A 26489-nucleotide genomic window follows, 5' to 3' on the forward strand; every position below is an offset into this window, starting at 1 on the left:
GGCAGCTGACTTCGTGGTCTGAAACGAAGGTAAACAGTGCATTAAAAAGTGCAATGTCCCTTTAGCGTATAGGACAATCCATAGTTAGGTGACAATTTGTGGTGCACGCACGCACGCACACACAGACACACATACACACACAGAGAGACAGTGAATACAGACCTCTGTCACACAGTTTTTGGGGGCCTTGACGTGCAGTTTGTTGGGCTCCACCTGCGAGATTAAACAAAGAAAGTCAGACAACCAGACAGTCAGATGGACACACGCAACACACACACACACACACACACACACACACACACACACACACACACACACACACACAGACAGTGAATACAGGCCTCTTCATTGCAGAGTTTGAGGGCCTCGACCTTCTGTCCATTGGGCACCACCTGCAAGATTAAACAAGGACAGTCAGACAACCAGACAGTGAGATGGAAACATACAATACACACACACGCACACAAGCACGCACGCACGCACGCACACAGTGTATACAGATCTCTATCACACAGTGTTTGGTGGCTTTCCAAAATCGTGATTACCGTACAATGAGGAAAAACTGAGAAACAACAAGGGATACAGTCAGTTGTAAAGTAAGCGTGTCAGACAGACAAGACAGACAGACAGACAGACAGACAGACAGATGTACAGACCTTTCCCCTTGGGCTATCCTGTGCCAGCGAGGCTCGTAACAGTGTCCTCCACTTGAGGGCTTGGTCCCTGGCCAGCTGCAACTCCTCCTTGTACTCCCTCAGTGTAGGCCTCAGGCGGCGGCAGCTTTGGCAGGGACTGGAGGATGGGGAGGACTCTCTGGGGGACGCTCGGGGCCTTCTAGGGGACTGTGTTTGACCTCTGGGGGGGGTTGAATTTCCCCCAGAGGCTCCGGCCTCGTCCTGGGACCCTGGGGCCTCTGTCCTCCAAATCAAATGTAGACGCGACAGGTACTTGGGGGTCAGTGACCCGCAGCGCTGCCAGGAGCCTCTTCACCTCCAGCCAGGGGGCAAGATGTGTGAGGCTCCTGGCACGGCGGGCCTGCTCCATCGGGTCTCCCTCACTCTTGGCATGGAGCTCAAGGTGCCTGCTGAGTTTCTTCTGTGGTTTCCCACAGCTGGCCAGGGGGTAGTTGTTCTTTTCTATATAAATCCTCCCCCTGGCCAGCTAATGGAAAACCAAATGTTCCTCTGCGTTCAGCACCTTTTGGGTTTTCTTCAGGTGCATCTTTATGTCGCCCTTCAACTCCCCACACCCAGGAAAGGGGCTCACCGATTTCCCGGGTGCTTTCCTATTCGACCCAGAACAATCTGCCTCTGTTTCTTCCCCATGTTGTTGACGTCGGTGTAATGCTTGGGGAAACCAAAAATCTGCTCTATTTCGGTTAGCCATCCTCTTTGGGCCTCAGCTTGTTCAGGATCCTTTTGAACTCAAAGAAGAGAAGACCCGTTCCCCCATACAAGCCGTATCTGTGAGGGTTGACTGTGCAGAGGTCATTACAGGGACTTCCTCCTATCAGTAGGTCAAATGGACCCCGTTATGCCAACTCTCTGCTGGTGATGTTGCACAAGTCGCCCACATACTGTGATTGAAGAACAGTGTTGCTGCATATTCATCTTACTCTTTTTCTTTTGGCGAACTTTTTTTTTTGGCGAACTCCTGTTTTTTTCAGGGCTGGGGTCGCTTCTTCCTCTTCACTGCTTTTCTCTCCAGAGAGGACCAGGAGGTGGCATCAACAGGTGGTGCTACAGGCACTGGGAGCACCACCACCCGGAATGTGCATGGCGTGGTAGCAGGGTGGTATGGCAGTGTGATGGATGTGGTATGGCAGTGTGATGGATGTGGTAGCAGGGTGGTATGGCAGTGCGATGGATGTGGTAGCAGGGTGGTATGGCAGTGGCCTGGGTGAAGGTTTGTAGGTCCTCGATAGGAGTGTCTTCTCCATAACTTAATTCTTCCTCCTCAGGGTCATCATCATCCTCTTCCTCCTCACTCTCTGGCTTCTTTGCTGCCTTGCCATTTTTCACAGCTTTGACTGGAGCTGTGTTGCTTTTTGGGGTTCTGGAGCCTCTCCTCTGCACTGCTTTCCTCTGAGCTTTATCCTTAGACCATCAACATCTTCTACGATGGCCTAGGTTGTTTAAAGAGAACATAATAATATGTTCAAATGAAACAGAATAATAAGAGAATATACACACAGGGTGATTGAAGAACAGTGTTGCTGCATATTCATCTTGTGGAGTACGCTTGGCAAACTCCTTGGTCCAGTTGGTGATGAGGGACGTGGACATGATGAGGAGCGTGTGTGTGGCGTGCAGGTCGTAGCAGCCCTCTGTAGTTGTTCTGCAGAGCCTGGCACTCAGGGAAATAGTCGGTGGTGACTGGTGAGAGGCAGGCAGGCCGGGTTGGTGACAGATAAACGGGGCACTGTTCGAGGCGGTTTAAATTTGAGTTTATTTTACATCCTCATTAGATGTTACTTATTGCAACAACCATTTCTTGCTGGGGTCCACACAGATAATATAGGCCTACATACAAAGCTGCATTTATGTGATATATATGGCAACCAGTAAGACTCCCTAATCGGGACACAAATATCACAGCCTCCACCTCTCACGTCATACGGGCAGCCATAGTTACACCTGGAATGTTGAATCTCCATATATGGAGATAACCTATCCATCACACAAAGTCTGACCTCACCAGCCCATACCTGGGCATGGACGACTTATATCTCCATATACGGAGATGGCCATATATGGAGATACGATGACATCACAGAGTCCACAGCTGATGATGTGGCGTGATGTCATACAATACACAAACAAGCCCTATATAAAGGGGCAATTCTCACCAGGGAAGAGAGCATTCCCCACTAGCTGAGTATCTTAAGATGGTTGGATGTGATGATAAGCCACAAATAGGCCAAAAGTTTGTTTTACCAATTATCAAGACATACGGGCAGTTGACAGTTTGCCATTGTTACTCATTGAAGTTGAATCTCCATCTGAATCCCTTTTATGCCCATATATGGAGATCCCTGCTCTGAGTATCTGACATCACTAATCCCTTTTATGCCCATATATGGAGATCCCTGCTCTGAGTATCTGACATCACTAATCCCTTTTATGCCCATATACAGTATGGAGATCCCTAACAGAATCCATTTTATGCCCATATATGGAGATACCTGCTCTGAGTATCTGACATCACTGTGATGTCACCTGTTTATGCCTAAATATGGAGATCCCTGCTCTGAGTATCTGACATCACTGCGATCTCACCTGTGATGTCATAGTGACACATCACCTCAGTATCTGTGATGTCACAGTGACACATCACCTCAGTATCAGGCGTTACACCTATACATTGAGCAGGGCAAAGGTGTGACGTGTGTGACGGACGGACGGACGGACGGACGGACGGTGGAGGTTTTCATACTAAACTGCGACCTTACGGTCGCAATGAACATAATTATTTGATACATTTGTTTACAAATGAAGCATTTTTAATTAATTGAAAATGATTTCATGATCTCACCACATCGAAACCACTGTAACCATGTTAATTTATACAAATATGGTTATTGCGATCCATTTCCCAAAGCTCTCCAGAAGCTCTGGTGAAAAGGAATTTTTTTGGAAACCTCTGTGTGGTCCGTTCATGAGATGTAGCCCTCTATCAGAGAGTAGGAGAAGAAACGGATGTGGAATTTAGGCTCATGTTTATTCCGATTCTGTACGTCCACTGGATAAGAGCATCTGCTATATATTTAAATGTATTGTAACTATAACTAAGTACCGGACTGTATGGCAAGAAACATATTTGATTGGCCAACGTGTAGATTTCAAGTTTGTCACAATATTCAATCACTACTTTACATCCTCATTAACCAGGTTCTTGTATGCAAATATGGTTTAAACAAGCTAACAATGTTGTTGATCAGGAGTGTTTTTACTTATATCTAGTGACCGTGCACATGCATCGCGCATCGTGCGCGATGGACATGCTGCAAGCACATGAAAAGGTGGTTTTAAAGACAGAAGCTAAGCCCTCACCAGTGCCGGTGGCCTGGTGGGGGCCAAATGTAATGTGACACACATGCCAAAAAGACAAGGTCACTTTGACATGCATTAACAACATTGGAAACAAAAAGGCAGACAGACAGACAGACAGACAGACAGACATACCTCTTCTCTGTTGGCCTGAGCAATGAGGTTACGAAGTCTCTGCTTGTATTTCTCCTTTTTGGCCCTCTCCTGCGCCAACATCTCCTTGAACACCTTGCATTGGTCACATCTCGGGGAACTGGCCTGGCCTCCTGATGGGGCTCCTGATCCTCCGGCCTCTGCGGCCTCTGCAGAGGGGGGTCCATCCTCATCAAGGTCAATAGTGCTCATCAGCGAGTAGGCTTCGCTCGAGTTCCTCAATTCGGCAATCAGCCTCTAGGCCCCCCGCCACTCGGCAATTATGTCGTAGCTGTCCTTTATCTGCTGCTGCCTCTCAGGGTCAGTTGAAACTTTGGCATGCAGGTTCAAGTGGCGTCTCAGTTTCTCACCCCTTTTACCACAGGATGGCATTGCAAGGGCATGTATCTACATTATGAGAGTCCTAATCTCTTCAGCACATTGACAGGAAATAAAGAGGGATAAATATAAAGTATGGTTGGTTGTGGTTAGTAAGGGCATCTCTGTTGTTGTCATGTCCTCGTTTTCTGTCCCAGTGCTGTCCTCTCTAGGTTCTTCCCTATGCTGCAACTCATCATCATCAACGCAGTCTTTTAGTGGCATACACCAATTCTCTGTTCACAAAGAGCCCTGGAATTTCTCTTTAGAAGTTTAGAACATCAAAATTACCCAGTATATACAGGAAGTTGTCTAATGATTCCAGGTGCAACCAACCCTGCCTGGGGCTTCAGTGTAGTAAGAGATGCAGGGCGTGGTGGGCCTGGAGGGGAGCTTGTGCTGAAACTGGACGATGACCCGGTGGGTGCTGAAGATTGAGCACAGGCACCTTTGGTGAAAACATTCCAGCTGCTAGGTATGATGATGGTATGTTGTCCAAGTTTCTCAACTGTAGAGTAGGGCATTCCAGAATTAGACTAGTAGGAAGAAGGGCCTTTCATGCACCCCCCGAAAATATATTTCTAATCTCCCTTATTCGAAAAAAATGTGCTATGTCCCTACTACCCCAAAACCTCCCTTTTGGTAAATGGCTCTGGTGAAATTGTGTAAGCCAAATATTAATTAACTAAACTTACATAAATACCCAGCGAACATTTTATAATGGGGCCCATATGGGTTTATATGGGCAAAGTGGGCATGGGCTGACCCGTGTTTTGAACACGGGCTCCACTTGGGGCTCATATGTGGCAGCCCACCTAGTCATACAGGGGTTTCTAACTGGGTATTGAATGGGCGCCATGTAGGCAAATTTATATCAGGCCCATGTGGGTTTGCCTATATAGGCTTGAACTGGGATAAGAATGGGCCTTAAGTGGGTTCTACCTGGGCTAAAGATATGGGCCCCAATATAGGGTTGGATGGGCAAAGTGGGCATGGGCTGACCCGTGTTTTGAACACGGGCTCCACTTGGGGCTCATGTGTGGCAGCCCACCTAGTCTTACAGGGGTTTCTAACTGGGTATTGGATGGGCACCATGTAGGCAATTTTATATCAGGCCCATGTGGGCACCACCTTTGTTTGCCTGTATAGGCTGGAACTGGGATAAGAATGGGCCTCAAGTGGGTTCTACCTAGGCTTGCCTGAGGTTCCTGCTGTGCCTTTAGAGGGGTCCAAATAGGGAGTTGCATCTCCAACCCATCTATGTCGCACTTGTGTTAGCCCACATTGTTGTAAGTGGGTTATAGCTGGGTACGGAGTGGGATCCATATAGGCAATTGCATATCAGCCCTAAATGGGTTTGACATAAGATTGCCTATAATACCCCACTTCTGACCTAGTCAGAACCGACTTACAACAATGTGGGCAAACACAAGTGAGGCCTAGATGGTTTGGATATACAACTGCCCATGTAGTCCTCAGCTCTGTTTGCTTGAAGTGGGATCTAGGCCTTGAGTGTAGTCCAACTGGGCAATTTTGACACCCTTGTAGATCCCACTTCCAGCCACCCAGATGAGTTGGTCCTGGAGGGAATTAAATGGGAGAATTTAGCAGTAGATGACCCATTTTTAACTGCTGCAAAAAATGTCTAAAGTTTAGCAACTTTAAGTTTTAACAGGGTGAAAATACCATATCAGACAATATCCTTCAGAACATTTATTTTCATTCAGGAATAAAAAACTTGCAAAATGTAAACAAAACAAAAATTTCACAATGTAAACATTAACACTACCGCCGCCACCAGTGTCATTTTAACAGGGTGAAAATATCATATCAGACAATATCCTTCAGAACATTTATTTTCATTCAGGAATAAAAAACTTGCAAAATGTAAACAAAACAAAAATTTCACAATGTAAACATTAACACTACCGCCGCCACCAGTGTCATGTGCCGTTCGTCACTTCTGAGAAGGAAGCGCCAGCCTTATTGGGCTAATCGGGCGGAAATCCCGATCCACACGACCACACATGGGTCACAAATTTGATACAACCAGGCCCTATTTTTATGTTTAGGACATAAGAAACATGATCCTGGTGTTTGTGTTCAATATGTGTTTTTAGAAATGTTAGTCTAAACTTCCTCTTGTGTGCCAGAGGAATCATCATGACATCACCACACTTCCTGACAACATATTGCTGACTACATGCAACCTCTCTCAGTTAGAACAGTGTTGCCAGATCTTGAGAAATAACCAACCAGGTCTATGAAAACATAAGCATTTCAAACCTGTACATCAGTTGCCTGTTGGAAAATAGGCAATCTACAAGCTCACAAGCTTGTAGATCTGCTGAGGAGTTGGGAAGAGTTGTAGTCAGGAAGAGAAGTGTGGTGATGTCATGATGATGCTTGTACGCAAGAGGAAGTTTAGACTAAAACACTGATTGAAAACAAAAAACACCAGGATCATGTTTCTTAGGTCCTAAACATCATTAAAGTCCCACTCCACTAAAAATATATTTTTGTTTTTGATATGTTTATGAAGTTTATCTATGACAATGTTGTTTTTTTTTTCCTACTGAGTGAGACTTTAAAATAGGACCTGGTTGCATCAAGGGTTAAGTGTCCCTTTAAGCGGAGTGCTAATATGTGATTTGTGGAAAAACTTCAAGTTTCAAACGCCATCATTTAAGTATATGAAATATCTGTAATAAAATAACAAAAAATTATTCTAAGGCAACATGTCATGCACCGGAAATAGGTAATCTACAAGCTAAAAATAGTGTGTCTCAGCGCTACGTCTTAGCTTGAAGAATGTCTACTTTCGTTTAATTCAATTAGATCCAAATTTTAACATTTTCATACATGAAATAATAAAATAGCAAAAACGTCTTCTATGGCAACATATCATCCACCGGAAATAGGTAATCTACAAGCTAACAATAGTGTGTCTCAGCGCTACGTCTTAGCTTGAAGGTTGTCTACTTTCGTTGAATTCAATTGGATCTAAAGAATGAAATGAGTTTGCCTAGGTGCTGGCAGGTGCATTGTCAGGTGTTGTGTTTACGCCCTGTGTGCTGCTGTTTTCGAGGGAAGCCCTCGCTGCCCTTCTTCCCCCTCTGTCACGAGCGCCGGTGAACCAGGCTCCCAGGGCCACCTCTGCTCTTTTCTGGTTCACATCCTGAGTGATGCTGTGCTTCTTCAGAGCCCCTAAAAATAAGAGACAAGAAGCCAACTTAGTAAAAAAAAGTGTTTTGAATAGTACATTAGACATAAGTGCAATCAAAAGTTGTATTGTGACTGCAGGGGGGCATCTAAGTGTAGAACTCAGGGAACTGTGTCTGTCTTTGTCTGTGTGTGTCACCAAGCATCAGATTCATGTATTTAGTGCGCAGGCAGCATTGTGATGTCAGACCATGCCGATTTGTGCTAACCTGACTCTGCCAGATCGAAGATGGGGTTCCACATTAGTTTCTCCCTGAATCTTCGATCTGGAATCTCACCAGGGAACAAGCTGACTGTCAATCACCGTGTGTAGGCGTGCTACTCAAACCAATCATATTGACGTGACGACATGACATAGTGCCAGCAGAAAGTAAAAAAAAAAAAAACACAACCACCAGCAAACTAGGGCTGTGAATCTTTGGGTCTTGCAAGATTCGATTCAAGATCGATTCTTGGGGTCACGATTCAGGGCTGTGTAGCCTAAGGGTCAATTTAGACCCCTAAAGGAACCCAGAGAGTCCCTGGAATCCATTGAGCAAATGCCAGCTCGGGAGTGGACCGAGACATCATAAAACAAAAATAAAGCGGTCGTTTAAACACATTCAAGTTGTCATACGAATGCAGTGCTTCTCAAACTTTTAAACCCCACGGTCTTTCCCTTGTCTCTGACAGTGTCTAACTAGAAGGAACCAAATACACCCGCCAGGGTCCGTTTGTACACTGTCAGAGTTACAGATGTGTAAATGACCACTTTGCATGAACACCTAACGTTTCTACGTTGATGTGACTCCTCATTACCTTATTTACATTTACTTATAACAGCCGCATCTCTATAAAAGAAAAGCCACGCAAATGGGAAAGTTAAGCTCCTTTCGGAATCCTTGAAGTTCACTACACTCTCTCTGTTTGGTCATGGACTTAACAAAAGTAACATCGCTAAATGTTGCTCAGATGTTTCTAAAGATACAGCCAACATACATTCCACACTGTGGAAACGGTGCGCGCGAGTGGCGAGACAACTTCACACCTAATAACAAAAGAAGCTGTCTTATGCAAAGTGGTCATTTGGCTCGAATTACTTGTGAATATGGGGGCGCATCATGATCCGTGCGTCCTATTGTGAACGCATGTGCGTTCCGTGCCGTTCTTTGCGCATGCATGTGAAGAAAAAAGAAAAAACAAAACAGTTGGAACAGTTATCCAAGCACGCCTCTCTCTCTCTCTCTATCGCTCTCTCTCACTTTGTGTGTGTGTGTGTGTGTGTGTGCGTGCGTGCGTGCGTGCGTGCGTGCGTGCGTGTGTGTGTGTGTGCGCACGTACGTGCATGGACGCGGTCCACAAAGTGGGGTCCTTGAGGGAGTCCCAGGGGGTACCCAGCTAAATGATGGATATTAGGATCCAAATGGACACTTATTTGTTTGTAACTCTGAGAGCATACAAATGGAACAAATGGACCCTTGTACACTTCTCAGAGTTAAATTAACAATGATTTTACTAAAGACACAAACTGGAGTTCCAGAATCAGAAATGCCATTAAATGGGGATCCATATTTAATGCATGTCAAACTTGGGGCCATAGCAATATAATGGTTGAGAATCGCTGCTAGAGCCATGGGGGTCCCTGTGGCAATGTGGCTTATCTTTTCAAATGGGGGTCCGCGGGTTAATAAGTGTCAATTTGGCGCTCCTTGGCATGAAAAAGTTTGAGAACCCCTTCCTTTTAGTTCACACTTTAACAAAGTTTACATAGAGACACACCACCACCAGCATTCATTAACATAGGAATGAGATGCTAGTTGCATATCAATTGTACTGCTAAAACTACTGTCTTGAAAACCACTGGGTTCTCAAAGTCCAACAGCACAGCACAGTATAGTACACTACCCTAAGGCAGGGGTTCCCAAAATGTGGGTCGCGACCCCCAAAAGGGCGGTTAGGTGACCACTGGGTTCTCAAAGCACAAGAAACCATACCGTTTGTGACCACTGGGTTCTCAAAGTCCAACAGCACAGTATAGTACACTACCCTAAGGCAGGGGTTCCCAAAATGTGGGTCGCGACCCCCAAAAGGGCGGTTAGGTGACCACTGGGTTCTCAAAGCACAAGAAACCATACCGTTTGTGACCACTGGGTTCTCAAAGTCCAACAGCACAGTATAGTACACTACCCTAAGGCAGGGGTTCCCAAAATGTGGGTCGCGACCCCCAAAAGGGCGGTTAGGTGACCACTGGGTTCTCAAAGCACAAGAAACCATACCGTTTGTGACCACTGGGTTCTCAAAGTCCAACAGCACAGTATAGTACACTACCCTAAGGCAGGGGTTCCCAAAGTATGGGTCGCGACCCCCAAAAGGGCCGTTAGGTGACCACTGGGTTCTCACAGCACAAGAAACAATACCGTTTGTGACCACTGGGTTCTCAAAGTCCAACAGCACAGTATATTACACTAACCTAAGGCAGGGGTTCCCAAAGTGTGGATCGCGACCCCCAAAATGGCCGTTAGGGCCTAAGGTATGGCCAATAAAGGCACTGGTCAGTTCACATGGGTGTGATTTTATTAGATGGAGTGGAATCTCTGCCCTGTACAATGAAACAACTCCTTGCCGCATGTCTCCCCTTATATCCCTCTCCCTTCCCGGTCAACCTACTGTACTATCAAATAAAGGCAAAAACAGCCCATTGAATACACATATATGTTGGCTTAGTGACCTGGGCAGCTCCTGTGCATGGCAAATATCAGTTGCTGAGTTACTGCATTACCGTCTCTCTCATCTCCCTCTCAATGTCCTGTCCACTATACACTATATGAATAAAGACAAAGCCTCCAAAACATCTTCAGTTTCAATGAGCAATTAAAAAGCTTACCATATAAAACATCAAAAAGAGGCAGGTTACGGAACTTCTTCTTCCCACGCAATCCTTGGACGTTGTACTCAAGGGCCAGGTCTGTGGACAGGAGGAATCCCATCATCCTCCTAATACACTCCTCCAGCGAGGACCCACCAATGTCTGCAACCATGGCAACCTAAGTATGACAAACATCACAGGAAGAAAATTGTTTTTAATCCTTTCAGGCCTGATTTCGATTCAAAAATGTCTTCTGAACCCCAACTGTTTATGTCACCGTTTCTCAAAAAAAAAAAAAAAAATCATTTCAGGAGCCTCAAAATTATATGTTATTTGGCCGCAGGACTGCCCTCTGAAAATATGTTGTTTTAGTGACCCACCCAAAAGTAGACACTCGAGTTAAAACCGTATTCCCTGAAGAAAATCCAAAGACATTTCCTCGATTTAAAACAAATAGCAGACCTACAAGTTCGTAGCGCGGCACTCTGCTTGTAGATCTGCCTTTTCAACAGCTAAAGAGTAAAATAGTGGTTAAGGTGCTTAAAAGCAAAAGTTACAAAATGTGTGTCAGGCCTGAATGGGTTTTAATAATCAGCTAATATCAATGCCCTTTCCATTGTGTTAATGGCAAGATCCTGACAGACTACTATTATTAAAATGTGATGTGAATAAAATGTGTAAAATACAAGAACACATAGTGGAGTGAATGAGAAAACATACAACTGCGGCCTTGAAGTCTGAGTTCCCAAGCTTGGAGTTCATGGCCTCCACCTCCTGGAAAGACTTCAATGGGAAAACCGCTCCCTCGGGCGCCTCTGGCAGTGTGGTGGCGGGATTGTGCTTTAGCTGGATCATGATATTGTTGAGCATTTTGCCATGGATCTTCTGGTTGGCTTTGACTTCCTCCAGTTGTCTAACCAACTGGAGGTACATGTGCTCTCCAATTGTAGCGCTGGATGTGCTGGTTGACGGGCTGGTAAGGTTGGCAGGGGTTGCAGTCGTGGGGAGACGTTTAGTGCTGGATGTGCTGGTTGACGGGCTGGTAAGAGTGGCAGGGGTTGCAGTCGTGGGGAGACGTCTCATCTGTGGAGCACTTTCTCTTAGGGTGGTTATGGGATGGCTCTGCCTTTGGTTGACACTCGGGGTTTCAGAGGGTAGAACTTCTTGGCAATGTGGCAATGTGGTAATGTGGTCGACGAGCAGTGTTCCAGTGGGGTGGCTTGTAGGTGGCTCTGAGTCGCTAGAAGGCGAGAATCCTCTAGGAGTGGGTGTCCAACTTGGGTCTGGGGTTCCTACACATACATTTATAGTTCAACTCATCATCTGTTTGTTAAAGAATCAAAATAAAAACATAATGAAATTCAATACAGAAACATGTCTATGTCTGGGCTCAGTGTGGGCTAAGTGGGCATGGGTTTTAGAACTGGGCACATGTCTGGTCTCAGTGTGAGCTAAGTGGGCATGGGTTAGAACTGGGCACATATGTCTGGGTCTCGTATGGATTCTAAGGGCCATGTGGTTAGTAGCTTGGGAAAATATTGGACAGAGGCTAAACTTCATTGCCAACCCCTGCTTTACACACCTTCGTCACAACTGATGCTGTAACTGCTGGTCGGACTGGGGCTCCTCGGTCTCTTTCGAAGTGGGAATTTCCCTCGCTTTTCGACACGGGGAGGTGTAGGTGGCACTACATCTTCAGGATGAAGCACAGGCGGCTCTTCATCACTCGATAACATCTCCCTCCGTTTGTGTGATGGCCTACATTCAATTAAAACACAGCAAGCATAAAGAAGAAAACAACGTTAAAGGACAACTTATTTGCTATGGCCCTTATAGACCCCAGTAAGTTAGTAAATAAAAACTAGATCAGGAGACCTGGTTATGCCAGACCCAGAATGGAAAAAACAAGAACAAAAACCAGGACAGACCGAAGAAATGGACAAGAATGGACAAGAACAAAAACCAAAACCGACCGACCGTCAGACCGACAAATCTGGCGGTGCCCGAAGGGCCATTGGTGGATAATTATGATGTCATACTTATGTCATTCCAATTGTCGAATATGATTGGGCAGAAAGAGAGAGGACAAGAAAAAGAGAGGAGAAAAACCAGAAAGACCGACAGACAGACGGACCGACCGACCGACCGACAAAGCCTCTCCTAGGCCTGACCCCCTGTGTCTGGCAATAAGTTCCCCGCCTTATTTTGTAAAACAAGACACATTTAGCCTCTTGTACGATTGCCCACACCCCCTGTACACCCCCTGTACAAACAGCATTTTGGCCACACTAAATGGCTAAAATTAAAGAAAGCAACAAATGAAATAATTTTAATACTAATTTTAACACTCGATCATGTGCTAAATACACTGTAAAACATGAGCTAAGAGTGTAAAAAAGAAAGAAAAAAAGAAAAAAAAATAGTCCTTTTAGCAGTAGTTCTCAAAATGGGGTCCGGGGACCCACATGGACTTGTGTGGGTGTCCCAGAGCACTGGTTCCCAAACGCATTAAAAACAAATTGCCATAATCATTTATTTTCTTAATAAATGAATAAATGTATGAAAATAGACGATCTGCATAGAAGCTGACAACGTTGCGTGAAGCATTACGTTGTGGTCAAAATGTGGTGGAAACAGAGCTATACTTCCTAAACCAGACCTCTATACGAAGAGATCAGAGAAACATACTTTCCACGGATTACATTTAGGTGACTTACTTCCTGTGTCGCTTCTGGGTTGTTTCAGACTCCGTTTCTATGCTGGATGACGCCTCTGCCCTCCTAAGTTTTGGACGAGCTGCTTCGTATGTGTCTTAGAAGAAAAGAAAAGAAAACAGAGGAAGGGGACATTAAACCATTGATTTTCAAAGTGGGTTACTTTAGGATGGTCTAAATCATACATGGGCAACTGGAGGCCACATACCTCCACATAATGCTGTTAATATCAGAATACTAAGATATTATTGATTTCAGCTGTTGACAATTCCAAATATTCAAACATGACCCAGTTATGTCTATATACGTAGCCAATGACTAGTGTTAGTGTCTCATTTATGCCCAACAAATTTTAATTTAAGTTCATTAAGTTAAGTTTAACTAAATACCTTTTGAAAGTAAATCAGTTATTTTTCAGCATTACAATTAAAAATAAATAAATAACAGCATTACAATTTAAATTAGCAAAAATAGCCGATCTACAAGCTAAAAAAGCTGCAACGCATTTTGAGCTAGTAGATCGGCTATTTTTGCCATTTAGTGACAGAATGTGGCCCTCTGGAGCGAGAGTGGAAACATAGTGGCCCTCTCCATCATCGAAGTTGCCCACCCCTGTTCTAAATTGACAATTCTGTAACTAAGTGTACAGATGGAACCAAAATACAGAGTTTAGAGGAGCCCTTAAAATGTAAAAGTTTGAGAACCACTATATTAAGTATTAACCACTTAAACCCCAGCATCGGTGTGTGGGGAAAGCTTCCACTGACAATAGCAGAACGATAAGGTTGTCTATTGTCGCCTTAAGCCCTAAGGGACTCTGGATATAAAGGGGTTAAAGCCTATTCTTCTAAGTTCAAGATTGATTACCTGCAGTTCCAAGTATTTTAATGGGACATCTCATCCACGAAGGGTCTGGTGGCACCTCCTGTTTGGCTGCTTTAGTGATTGAGCCGTTCAATCCCACAGGCCAATAGGTCACGCTCCGGTCTTCTGCGGTCACCCAGCAGGAGGGGATGATGTCCACCATCTTTTTCCCATCGTTGGAGACCTCCTCCGGGAACTCTACGATATAAAATCGCTTGGGCATTCTGCAAAGTTTACAGTTCATTGGTCATGCAGCTGATTAAAAGACACACTTCCTCCGTCCAGCAGAGGAAGCAGGATTTGTTTCTCTGTTAATGCAGTCAGTTCCACAGAACACAGCTCTTCTGAGAGGTCCGTTACTCTTGTGATTCCAACAAAGGTTGAATTGGCAGGGTATTTCCCAAAGCTACAATGTTTCTTATAAAATTGGCAAACTGCGTACAACTCTCCTCCAATCAATTCGACGATGTTCCTTACTATTGCAACTTTCCCATCAACACTGTAGCAGTTGCTACCATGTGAGCAGGAGATCAGCCGACCGTCCTGAATGTACTTCTTGTACTGCATGATAGCGGTTACATGACGAATAGTTGGGCCACTTAAATGTGGCTGCTGTGGGCCATTGCTTCTTTCCTTTTGTTCTTGAGAGAGAGGTCTATTTCTTTCTGCTATGCGCCGCACGAGTTGCTGAACAGGTCCTTGTGGCCTTCTTAGTAACTTGGGTAATGTCCCCAGATGATTTTCGAACAGGAAACAGGACACCGTGTCCAAGGCCCCAAACCTCTTAGCGTCATCCGCCAGATGTATGAGGGAATGGGTATTATAGACTACCTCCTCTTTCCCATAAATGTTAGCAAAGTTGTTCACGTAACATTTTAAAAGTTTTAAAAGTTTGTCTGCATAGTCACAATGCTCAGAGCACAGAGATGGACTGAGAAGAATTCTCATTGCAATAGACAAAAGCATGAAGTTCTGGTAAAACCGTTCAGGAAGCCGTCCTTTCAGCACCACTGGGCCTGTGTATAATAAAAACTGACGAAATTCAGTCGCCTTCCATAGCTTGAATTCATAAAGTGACCGTGGCTTTCGTGAAAAGTTACTCGGGATATATTTTCTGATAGATTCAAGGTGGCTAGAGATAACTTGGATGGTGACTGCTGAAAGCCTGCACTTTTTAGGCCCCTGAATCCACAAACCTATGACTCTTCTAACATTTCCCAGGCACACCAAGTGCATGTAATCGAGTACGAAGCTCGAAACCATTTTGATCCCTAGCTCTTGCAAAGGTGACTCGCCATGGTGATGACCTTCATCGCACCTACTTTCAAATGATGAGTCTGTCCTAAGTGCTTTTTCCAAGTCTGGAAGAACAACCTTACCATTTAGGTGAATTCCGTGCTCTATGCAGCGCTCACAGGAACTATAACCTGCATGGCCCTTAATACATTTTAAAAAAGCGCGGGCAGGCGCATCACAGATGAACGCATCTGGAAGGGAAACATTGTAGTGTTTTCCATTGTACTCTAAACCCTCTCGAGTTACTTTTTTCAGGTCTTCTATAAAGTCCTTCAAATATTCACCTAAGGAAGGAGGCTTTGAGGGGCCCGCATACATACCAATCATAAATACATTAGAAGTCGGTATTTCTTTGATCTTGGCCAATATAGGCCATAACTCACTTTTAGTGCTTTTCGAGAGGGATAAGCCATCAATGTTTACACGCATGGTTAGTGTGTCTAATTCAAGAGGTGGTTGTCGAGACAGCTCTGAAATAATAGCGTTTGAGATTCCAAGATAGTAATAGCTACCCATTTTGCCCATTTCTTTGACATCACATGTTTTTAAGGTTGACAGAAGGGTTCTTGGGTCACTGGGTAAGTCCAGACCACACTGCCTTAAAATAGTCAATAGTTCTGATAAACTTCTATGTGAAATATTGCTTTTTGCAGCCCAAGAAGCTATTTTCTCTTTAACCTCACAACACTGATCAGATCCTTCTACAGTTTCTGAATTAGTCTGAATAGCTTCGCTGTGGTCATCACGAACAGGCTCTGTATCAGATTCTTGGTGTCTTTCCTCAGAATCTGAGATTTGTGTACTTTCCTCCGTAAATGTATCGTGGACACTTTCTGGCTGTAAATCAGAGTCATTGTCAAGATTTCCAAAGCGCTGACTGTCCGCTGTATCACAAAGCATGTGTGACACCAATTGTTCATTTTGATTCGCAAAACTGTTCTCATTCTCAAGACTGTCCACTTCGAATGCAACTGAAGCCTGCTCCTGATTAGTTGAAGAATCTTTGGTAACACTTTATATTAAGGATGCCTTTATAATGCATTATAATGCATTATAAGCTCATTTATAATGCATTATAACACGCTTATAAGGCATTATAACACTCGTTATAAATGTTTATAATCATGTATAACAGCTTATAACAGTTTATAATCACGTTTATAACGCATTATTAAGTGCTGGTTATAATGCGTTATAATGCAAAGTGTAACAGCACATTATAACTACCATAACTTACTTAGTTATAAAGGCACATAGTGAAGTGCTATAATGTGTCATAATGCATTATAACCAATGTGTTTATTAAATATAATAATCACCTATAATATGCTATAGCATGACTTTGAGACCTTTAAGTAAAGTGACGACATTTATTAGCGGTTATTAGCAATTGTATCATACTATAATACCTTATAGCACAACATAGTGACCTTTAAGTAAAGTGACAACATTAATGAATGGTTATTAGCAATTGTATCCTACTATAATACCTTATAGCACAACATAGTGACCTTTAAGTAAAGTGACAACATGAATTAAAGGTTATTAGCAATTGTATCATACTATAATACCGTATAGCACAACATAGTGACCTTTAAGTAAAGTGACAGAATTATTTAATGGTTATTAGCAGTTGTATATAGTATAATACCCTATAGCATTACTTTTACTTTAAAGCCATACTGTGTAAGATGCCCAACTAGTGGTCATTAGCCCTATAGCAAACCGCGGTCGCGTCCGCGTCTTTCGGACGTTTTTCGTACCTTCAGACCCCCGCGTCTGCCTCCACCTCGCTGAGATCTATCTTTTAAGGGGTCCCTTGTTCCTGTGCGTTCAGTAATTCCAGAGATACGGACTCCTTCACCCTGCCTGGTAGGCGAAATTACCTAGAGAAGGGATGGTACAAACGGGCGACAACAAATATGGCTGCCATAGCGACCCCACTTCAAGATGCGCTGTGATTGGCCGGCAGTTGTATAACCCTCGCTGTGATTGGCCGGTAGTGTGATGACGCAATTTTGGCGCGAGATCCGGTCCACGGCAAGGATCTCAGTTTACATACAGAGAAGGCTTTACAGGCTGAAATTCACGGCGCGGATCTTCTAAAACTTTTGTGATTTAATAGTTAGGAGAATTTTAAGATTTGTTTTATAAAAAAAGTTACATAGTACAACTTTAAGTTAAGTGACAATAAATATTAAGACAAAGAAATTATCAAAGACATCTTTATTTCACGCATTGGCATATCTCAAATATGGCATGTGAGATAAACAAAACTGTCCAAACTACACAACAAAGTGTGTATACTGGAAATAGAGGTAAACAGTTGCTTTTCCTAGCTTTACTCTGGAAAGTCTGCAACTCTAAAATTACAAAATGACAGAAACTCATGACATACATTATACAACTTTAAAATAAAATGAAAATGATATGTTGTATCACTACACAATAACATACAAAAATAGTATGAGGCCTACAAAACATTTAACCAACACAAACATAAGAGGCCTAATTAGCTGTTATATACAAAGTCTAAAACTTCACATAAAAGACCATAAGTGTGACTACATGTCAGCATTACAACCGCTTTTAAACAACAAAATAAAAACAAACTCTAACTTAAATTAGCTTATACCTAGTTAGCATGGCTAGTTGGCTACATAGCAGCTAGCATACAGTATTAACCAAACATACTGTACAGTTCACACTTGAGAATTATACAGCTATGAACTATGAAACAAATGCACACTTCTATGCTAAAAAGCAGCTTACAGACAATGCCATGTGTAAACAAACCATGTGTAAACCATGAAGGACATCATATGAAGGACAACAGCAACATGCAGCAATATCTTGAGAATGAATGAGATCACTTCCTGTTTGCGAGGTTATCAAAATAAGATACAAGTTTTCTGTGTACAAGTACACAGAAAAAAGGGGTGTCAAATATAATTAAAAAAAACAAGTTGGAAGGTTACATTAGACCTTTTTCAAGAGCTCAAACATGAATACACAAGTTTCATTGAAATGCCAGTTTCAAAATAAATGTGCACAAACTTACAATTAACCTTAAAATGTTGAGACAATAAAAAAAATCTTCAATCTTACAATCTAATAACAATCTAAATAAAATAATACCACTAAAATGATCATTTAGTATGAAACTTTTGTCAATACATTACGCTTTTATTGACAAAAGCATTCTCCCGAATTGTGTACGGTCAGTTTCATATTAAATGTGCATTTGAGTGGTATTTGCTTATTTAAGGTGTCATTAAATTGTAAGATTTAATTAATGAACACTCATAGATTAGATTTATTGTTTATTGTAACTTCCTGCCCATACAATTTGAAACTGCCATTTAAATTAAACTTGTGTATTCATAATGTTTGAGCACTTGAAAAACCTTCCGACTTGGTTTTAAAGCAGTAAGCATGAGGAGGTTCTAGGCCACATCTGTTTCTACAAGACAGATGAGTGTTAACTCATGTATATCTTAAAATTTGTACTATACTTTTACGTTTGACACCCCCTGGTGGTTGTTCTGTGTATTTGCACACGCATCTTATTTTGATAACCTCGCAAACAGCAAGTGCTTCTCATTCATTCTGAAGATATTGCTAGAGACAGCTGCATGTAGCTACTGTCCTTCATATGCTGTCCTTCATGGTTTACACATGGCATTGTCTGTAAGCTGCTTTTTAGCATAGAAGTGTGCAATTGTTTGATAGTTCATAGGTGCATAATTCTCATGTGTGAACTGTACAGTATGTTTGGTTAATATGCTAACTGCTATGTAGCCATGCTGCTATGTACTGTAGTAGCCATAAGGTATGTTAATTCATTTTACAATTCGTTTTTATTTTAGTTGTTTAGCATTTTTAAAAGCGGTTGTAATGCTGAAATGTAGACACACTTATGGTCTTTTATGTGAAGTTTTAGACTTTGTATATAACAGCTAATTAGGCCTCTTATGTTTCTGTTGGTTAAATGTTTTGTGGGCCTCATACTATTTTTGTATGTTATTGTGTAGTGATACAACATGCATGGTATAATTTTCATTTGCATATTGTTGTATATCATTCTCATTTCTGAATTTCTGTCATTTTGTAATTTTTGAGTTTCACACTTTCCTGAGTAAAGCTAGTAAAAGCAACTATTTACATCTATTTCTAGTATTCACACTTTGTTGTGTAGTTTAGAAAGTTTTGTTTACCTCACATGCCATATTTGAGATATGCCAATCCGTGAAATAAAGATGTCTTTGAGAATTTCTTTGTCTTTTAGTGTCAATATATGATAATATGATACAACTGCTAATAACCATTAAATCATGTTGTCACTTTACTTAAAGGTCACTATGTTGTGCTACAAGGTATTATAGTATGATACAATTGCTAATAACCGTTAATAAATGTTGTCACTTTACTTAAAGGTCACTATGTTGTGCTATAAGGTATTATAGTAGGATACAATTGCTAATAACCATTCATTAATGTTGTAACTTTACTTAAAGGTCACTATGTTGTGCTATAAGGTATTATAGTATGATACAATTGCTAATAACCTTTAATTCATGTTGTCACTTTACTTAAAGGTCACTATGTTGTGCTATAAGGTATTATAGTATGATACAATTGCTAATAACCGTTAATAAATGTCGTCACTTTACTTAAAGGTCTCAAAGTCATGCTATAGCATATTATAGATGATTATTATATTTAATAAACACATTGGTTATAATGCATTATGACACATTATAGCACTTCACTATGTGCATTTATAATTAAGTAAGTTATGGTAGTTATAATGTGCTGTTCCACTTTGCATTATAACGCATTATAACCAGCACTTAATAATGCGTTATAAACGTGGTTATAAACTGTTATAAGCTGTTATACATGATTATAAACATTTATAACGTGTGTTATAATGCATTATAAATGAGCTTATAATGCATTATAATGGATTATAAAGGCATCCTTAATATAAAGTGTTACCGAATCTTTTTTGAAGGCTTCCAACATCCGCGAATGTTCTGCAACGTTTGAATTAATTTGTCGTCGTTTGGTCGATGAACTAACACAATCCATTTTTAATTGTATTCGCCAAGATCTGTAAGACACAGATAAAGGTTTGGGTCAAGTGTGAGCCAAGTATGAAGAAATTCACAAAGTGGATTTTAGGGACTCTGGGAGTGGGATCCGAAGAGGCTAATCTATATATACAATTGAGGGTTTTTTCCCGGTAGGGTGGGTCCCAGACAACGGTTTAGTGACTAGAGGTCTAGAGGGGGACAATACAAAAAACGACATGTGGGCTTTTCCATCATAAGTGAAATAACTGTCAGGTAACAACATCACAACTTAATAGATGTTGGCCTATTGACAGTACATAAGTATATTGCCTTGATGCCTCGTCTATAACATTAAGCTGCACAGACAGACTTCTGTCTGCAGTGCAGTGCACATAAAGAGCGTCAATGAGAAGCACCTGGTTGCACACAGAGGGACGCTCTGCAAAGCTCTCAGCCTAAGGTGACTGTCATTTCTCTCCAAAAGCCCTTGATTATGATGTAATATGATTAAAGATTACTGTGATTAGGGTAAGCTCACATCACACACACCATACAGTAATAACTCCTGAAAGTATATAAAAAAAAAAAAAAAAAAAAAATATCGACTCAATATCGGTTATCGGCCTCTTGGGGCAAAATGTATCGGTATCGACCCTGAAAAACCCATATCGTTCAAGTTTGCATTAGATTAATGGATTAATGGCATTTCTAATTCTGGAACATAATGAAATTAATTAACTCTGAGAAGTGTACAAATGGACCCAAATGGGCCCCAACTGTCCCTCAAGGGACTTTGAGAACCGTAGAGAGCACTGTTTCTCAAACACTGGGTCAGGACCCATTTGTTTGCATGCATGGTTAAGAGTTGTGGGAAGTTGTAGGAATGATTTAACCCATTTAGGACAGAACGCAAGGTCTCCCCTTAACTCTGACAATGTGCAAATAGAACCAAACATACACAATTTACTTACTTAACTCTCAGGATGATCTTCTCAACCCCCAACCTAAACCAAGCACAGACACACAGAAATATTAGATTCAGGATTATTAGAGTAGAATCAAGGGTTCTCAAACTTTTTCATGCCAAGGACCTCAAATCGACACTTATAAGCCCACAGACCCCCATTTGACAATATACACTGCAGGGACCCCTTTTAAGAGAAGATGTATGCTTGGAATTTCAGTCTATATACTAAAATAAATGTAAATTTAACAGAGAATTTTACAAGTGGACTCAATAGGACAGGTTCATTTGAGAATTTTACAAGTGGACTCAATAGGACAGGTTCATTTTGTTCCAGAGTAACAAACAAATAAGGGTCCATTTGGATCTTAAAATTGAGGGACTCCCTCAAGGACCCCTGTGGGTCCCCGGACCCCACTTTGAGAAACGTGGCTCGCGCACACACCCAATGCTCTGAGAGCACATCACGTCGACAGGACAAGCGCACGCAGTGACTTACTCATATACAATACATGCAGCAAAATTGTACTTGTTGCCTACCACCGATTGTTCTATATATAATGAAGAAAACTATAAATATAATATAGCCTACAGATGTAGTTATAGGAATATCCTATAATATTTAGGGACTTGTCTTTAATAGACAGGCATAGACAGAGACACAATGCATGCTGTGAGCTTGTAGATCGGCTATTTTCTATCTTACTTCTTAAATAGGCGGCAAGGCCTGTGTTTTCTAAGATAATTTCTTAGATTTAGATTTTATTTATTCATGAAATAAAAAAAAAAACATTTATTTTAAATCATGAAATGTTTTTCTTTTTGGGGGAGAATGTTTTTTGAGAGTTTTTAAATGATACAAAACTAAATGTAGGAAATTAGACATTAAGGGACCCATAAAAATGTTTTCGCGACCCACAAATGGGTACCAAACCCAGTGCTTGGGAAACAGTGTTGTAAAACCACAGACGATTATATTCTCCGCTTTGAGAACTGTGACTCTCTGCCTCATTTTCTCTCTCTCTGCCTGATCTTAATAAATGCTAGAAATCTCTGTCTAATAAGAGGCAGATGGAACGGCATGATAGCGTTGATCTAGCGTTAGCTCTGGTCCATAGCGTTAGTGGAGTTAGTGGAACTCCACTAACGCTATGGACCAGAGCTAATTTAGCGTTAGCATGACATCGCATCAAAATCAACAAGCGTAGGCTATAATCGATTATGTCACGTCACCGCATAGATGCAGAATAGCGACCGCATCACGATACAAGCGAATTAAAAAGTCCAATCCACAACTACACCACACTATCTCTATCAACGACAACCTAGCCAAGTGTATTTACTACTGACTGGCTGCTGAGCGCAGCCTCCGCTCTGCGCTGACGGCTGCAGGGCACTGGACACAGTCAGGCATGGGTGTTGACGTCACAGGCAAGAAAAAGCGAGCGCTTGATTTGTTCAAAACTAAAACGACCATATCCCCCTTCCACCATCACCACTACTGCACTGACAAACCGGACGGAGCCAAGAAGAGAAAAAAGCGCTCCTCTTCTCACTGCTGCTCAACGCAGCCTAGATGACACGACACCCCCCCACCCCCCCTAAATATTTTTACATCGAATCTGAACGAATCACACAAACAATCAATTTGGATTCAAAACGGCAATTTTCGCCGAAAAGCTACAAGTTTGCATGCCTTATAGCTACAGTGCATGCACATAAGTGTCGACAAAAAACGCCAACCTTGCACAGAGTAATTGTTTTATCATTATGCAATATAAAATGCAAATACATAACCAAGAACATTCACAACGTTCACGCGAAAAATAAGCACCAATTCGCACATAAAACGAAAGACACACATTAAATGATGTGTCTAAACAACACAAGGAATTGGTCAATATCCTCTGTCATTATGTTGAATTCATTTTATATACCGTCTATAAATGCATACAAGTAATTTTCGAGGCTCTAGTCCACGCAATGTGCGGGTTTAGAAGCAAGCGATTTAGAAGATGTTGCTATCGTTTGTTAGCATTGACGTTAGCATTTTGGCGGGCGATATGCAAGATCTTCTAAACACACGCAAAACACCACATTGCGTGGACTAGACCCACGATAATTATTTGTATGCAATGTAACAACAGAAACCGCAGATAAACAATTAATTTATAACTTACGTTTAAATAAAAAAAACGTCTCCGGCCTGGAAGCGCAGTGGGAATGCGAATGCGAGCGGCTACACCCTTCTCAGCAAGCAAGCACAATGGATAAGATGGCTGCCAAAGGACCGATTAGCTGACGCGGGAGTGCCTGACCAAAATGGCTGCTCAGGACCAGTCTTCCCATTATGCTATAGTGTGGCTCAGTAGACTAACCCAGTGCCTGACAAAAATAAATCACAATCTTACCCAAATCTTAATTTTAAAACACGCATACACTTTTAAACACCAACCGAAGCGTTTACTCCCCAGTGAGCACATTTAAATTACTGTGCATTTGTAAATAAGAAGTATCTATATTTTTCGCTTTTTTTGGTTATCAAACTTTTTCATGCCAAGGATCCCCCCCCCCCCCCCATATTGACACTTTTAGCCCCCATAAGGGCATATAGCAGCGATTAATCACAACCATTTCAATTTTCAAGTTTGCATTAGTCCCTTTTAATGCATTTCTAATTCTGGAACATAATGAAATTAATTAACTCTGAGAAGTGTACAAATGGATCCAAATGGACCCTAACTGTCCCTCGAGAGACTTTGAGAACCGTAGAGAGCACTGTTTCTCAAACACTGGGTCAGGACCCATTTGTGGGCCACAGACATATTTGTATGGGACCCCTATTTATTTTCCTATATTCTTTTTGTTTTTAATAAGTGGTCATTTCAAAAGATTTCCAAAAGACATTCCAGAAAAAGCTTCTTCATCACTTAAAGGAGTAGTTCACCCCCAAAATGACTTTTTTTCTATTGATTACTCATGCCATGGAGAGTAGAGTTCAATAATATTTTTAGTTTTTTGTCACATTCCTAAGACATAAATGTGATAACAATAAATTTACCCCCATTAATTTCGGATGGTGACCCGTTTCATCACAGCCTCAGCTCAATGCCAGGCAGACAGATACCTACACAGAGATCTCCATATATGGGCAATCGGTGTCCGGTGTACATTCTGCATAACCTTATATGATAAGTCTGTCTGACAAATCATATCTGACTCATGATGGTATACAGGCAGACAGATGGATAATAAAGGTCTTATGACACTGGGGTTTGCACAGGGTGGGTCGTTCTATTTACTCTGTTCCCGATATAGGCACAGTCACTCGGCCGCCCGAATAGCAGCCGAGCCTAGAAGAGGTTAGGACACATTTCCCACTTCAGATTACTAGAAGGAGGCGCGCCTCCTCCTAGTAATTTACAAGGGTAACATAGTGCCATTCATACACACCACCATTCCTATCATTCACTTCCAGATCGGAATGGTGGTGCTTCCCAATAGGGTTAGGGTTAGGTTTAGGGGTTAGGTTTAGGGTTAGGTTAGGGTTAGGTTTAGGGGTTAGGTTAAGGGTTAGGGTAAGGGTTAGGTTTAGGGTTAAGTTTAGGGTTAGGTTTAGGGTTAGGTTTAAGTGCCGACGTTTCGGAATGGGGGTGTGTAGGAATGGCAGTGTGTATGAATGGCGAAACGCGATGTGAAACCTTTACAAGCAACACCGCTACTACACCGCCACTTCCATAAGTGAAAATACGGAATTCTAGGCAACCATGTCTGGTCTTAGAACAGGTCACCTATGTCTGAGTCCCATATGGATTGTGTATGGGTTAAACTGGCATGGGTTAGAATGGGTCACCTATGACTGGTTCCCATATAGATTGTCTATGGGTTAAACGGGCATGGGTCAGAAGTGGTAACTTATGTCTGGGTCCCATCTAGATTGTGTATGGGTTAAACGGGCATGGGTTAGAAGTGGTTACTTATGTCTGGGTCCCATATAGATTGTGTATGGGTTAAACGGGCATGGGTCATAAGTGGTCACTTATGTCTGGGTGGCAATTGGATCGTGTATGGACAAAGTGGGCACAGTTAGCCCTGGTCGCCCTGGTCTCCATTATATTGTTCCTCTGTATAGACCTCGATGGACATAAAGTGAAGGACTTTGTGTATTGATGTCTGAGAAGTACACCGAAGACATACATGAGTGCCTCTCCACAAACTTTACAACATGTTCAAAATATGGATTCTAATTAGTCATCATTATCACGATTATGGTGAGAAATGTATCCTAACCAATAAAGAGAATATAAAGTTGGTGGGTGTTATGTGTTGGGGCATTTGGACACTTGGGCATTTGCAAAGGGTTGTAACAGTGGGTGACGAAACAGTGACAAAAATCATGTTGTTGGATACAGGATGTTCTACTGATAAATAATCTGGTGTTTGATTTAGTGAACACCACTTACAACAACTTGTAGATAGATTTTTATGATTATTTCGAAGAAAATTTGACAAAACATTCCAATTCTTTTATATTTCAGTCAACCTGCCAATACGCACATGTGGATATCAATTTTGTACAATTTACATAAGCTACACCGCTACTTTCCATAAGTGAAAATATGGGATTCTGGGCACCCATGTCTGGGTCCCGTATGTGTCCCAAATGGGGAAATTGGGCATGGGTTAGAAGTAGTCACTTATGTGTTGGTCACATATGGATTGTGTATGGGTTAAACGGGTATGGGTCAGAAGTGGTCACATATGTCTGGGTCCCATAATAGATTATGTATGGGTTAAACGGGCATGGGTTAGAAGTGGTCACTTATGTCTGGGTCCCATATAGATTGTGTATGGCAGGGCTATTCAATTGGCGGCCCTCGGGCCAGATCCGGCCCCCCAATCAAGTCCGACAGGCCCGCGGCCCACTCCCAAGAAAAATAAATAAAG

This window comes from Nannobrachium achirus, assembly GCF_963921795.1.
Source record: "Nannobrachium achirus genome assembly, contig: SCAFFOLD_44, whole genome shotgun sequence".
NCBI classification, from domain to species: Eukaryota; Metazoa; Chordata; class Actinopteri; order Myctophiformes; family Myctophidae; genus Nannobrachium; species Nannobrachium achirus.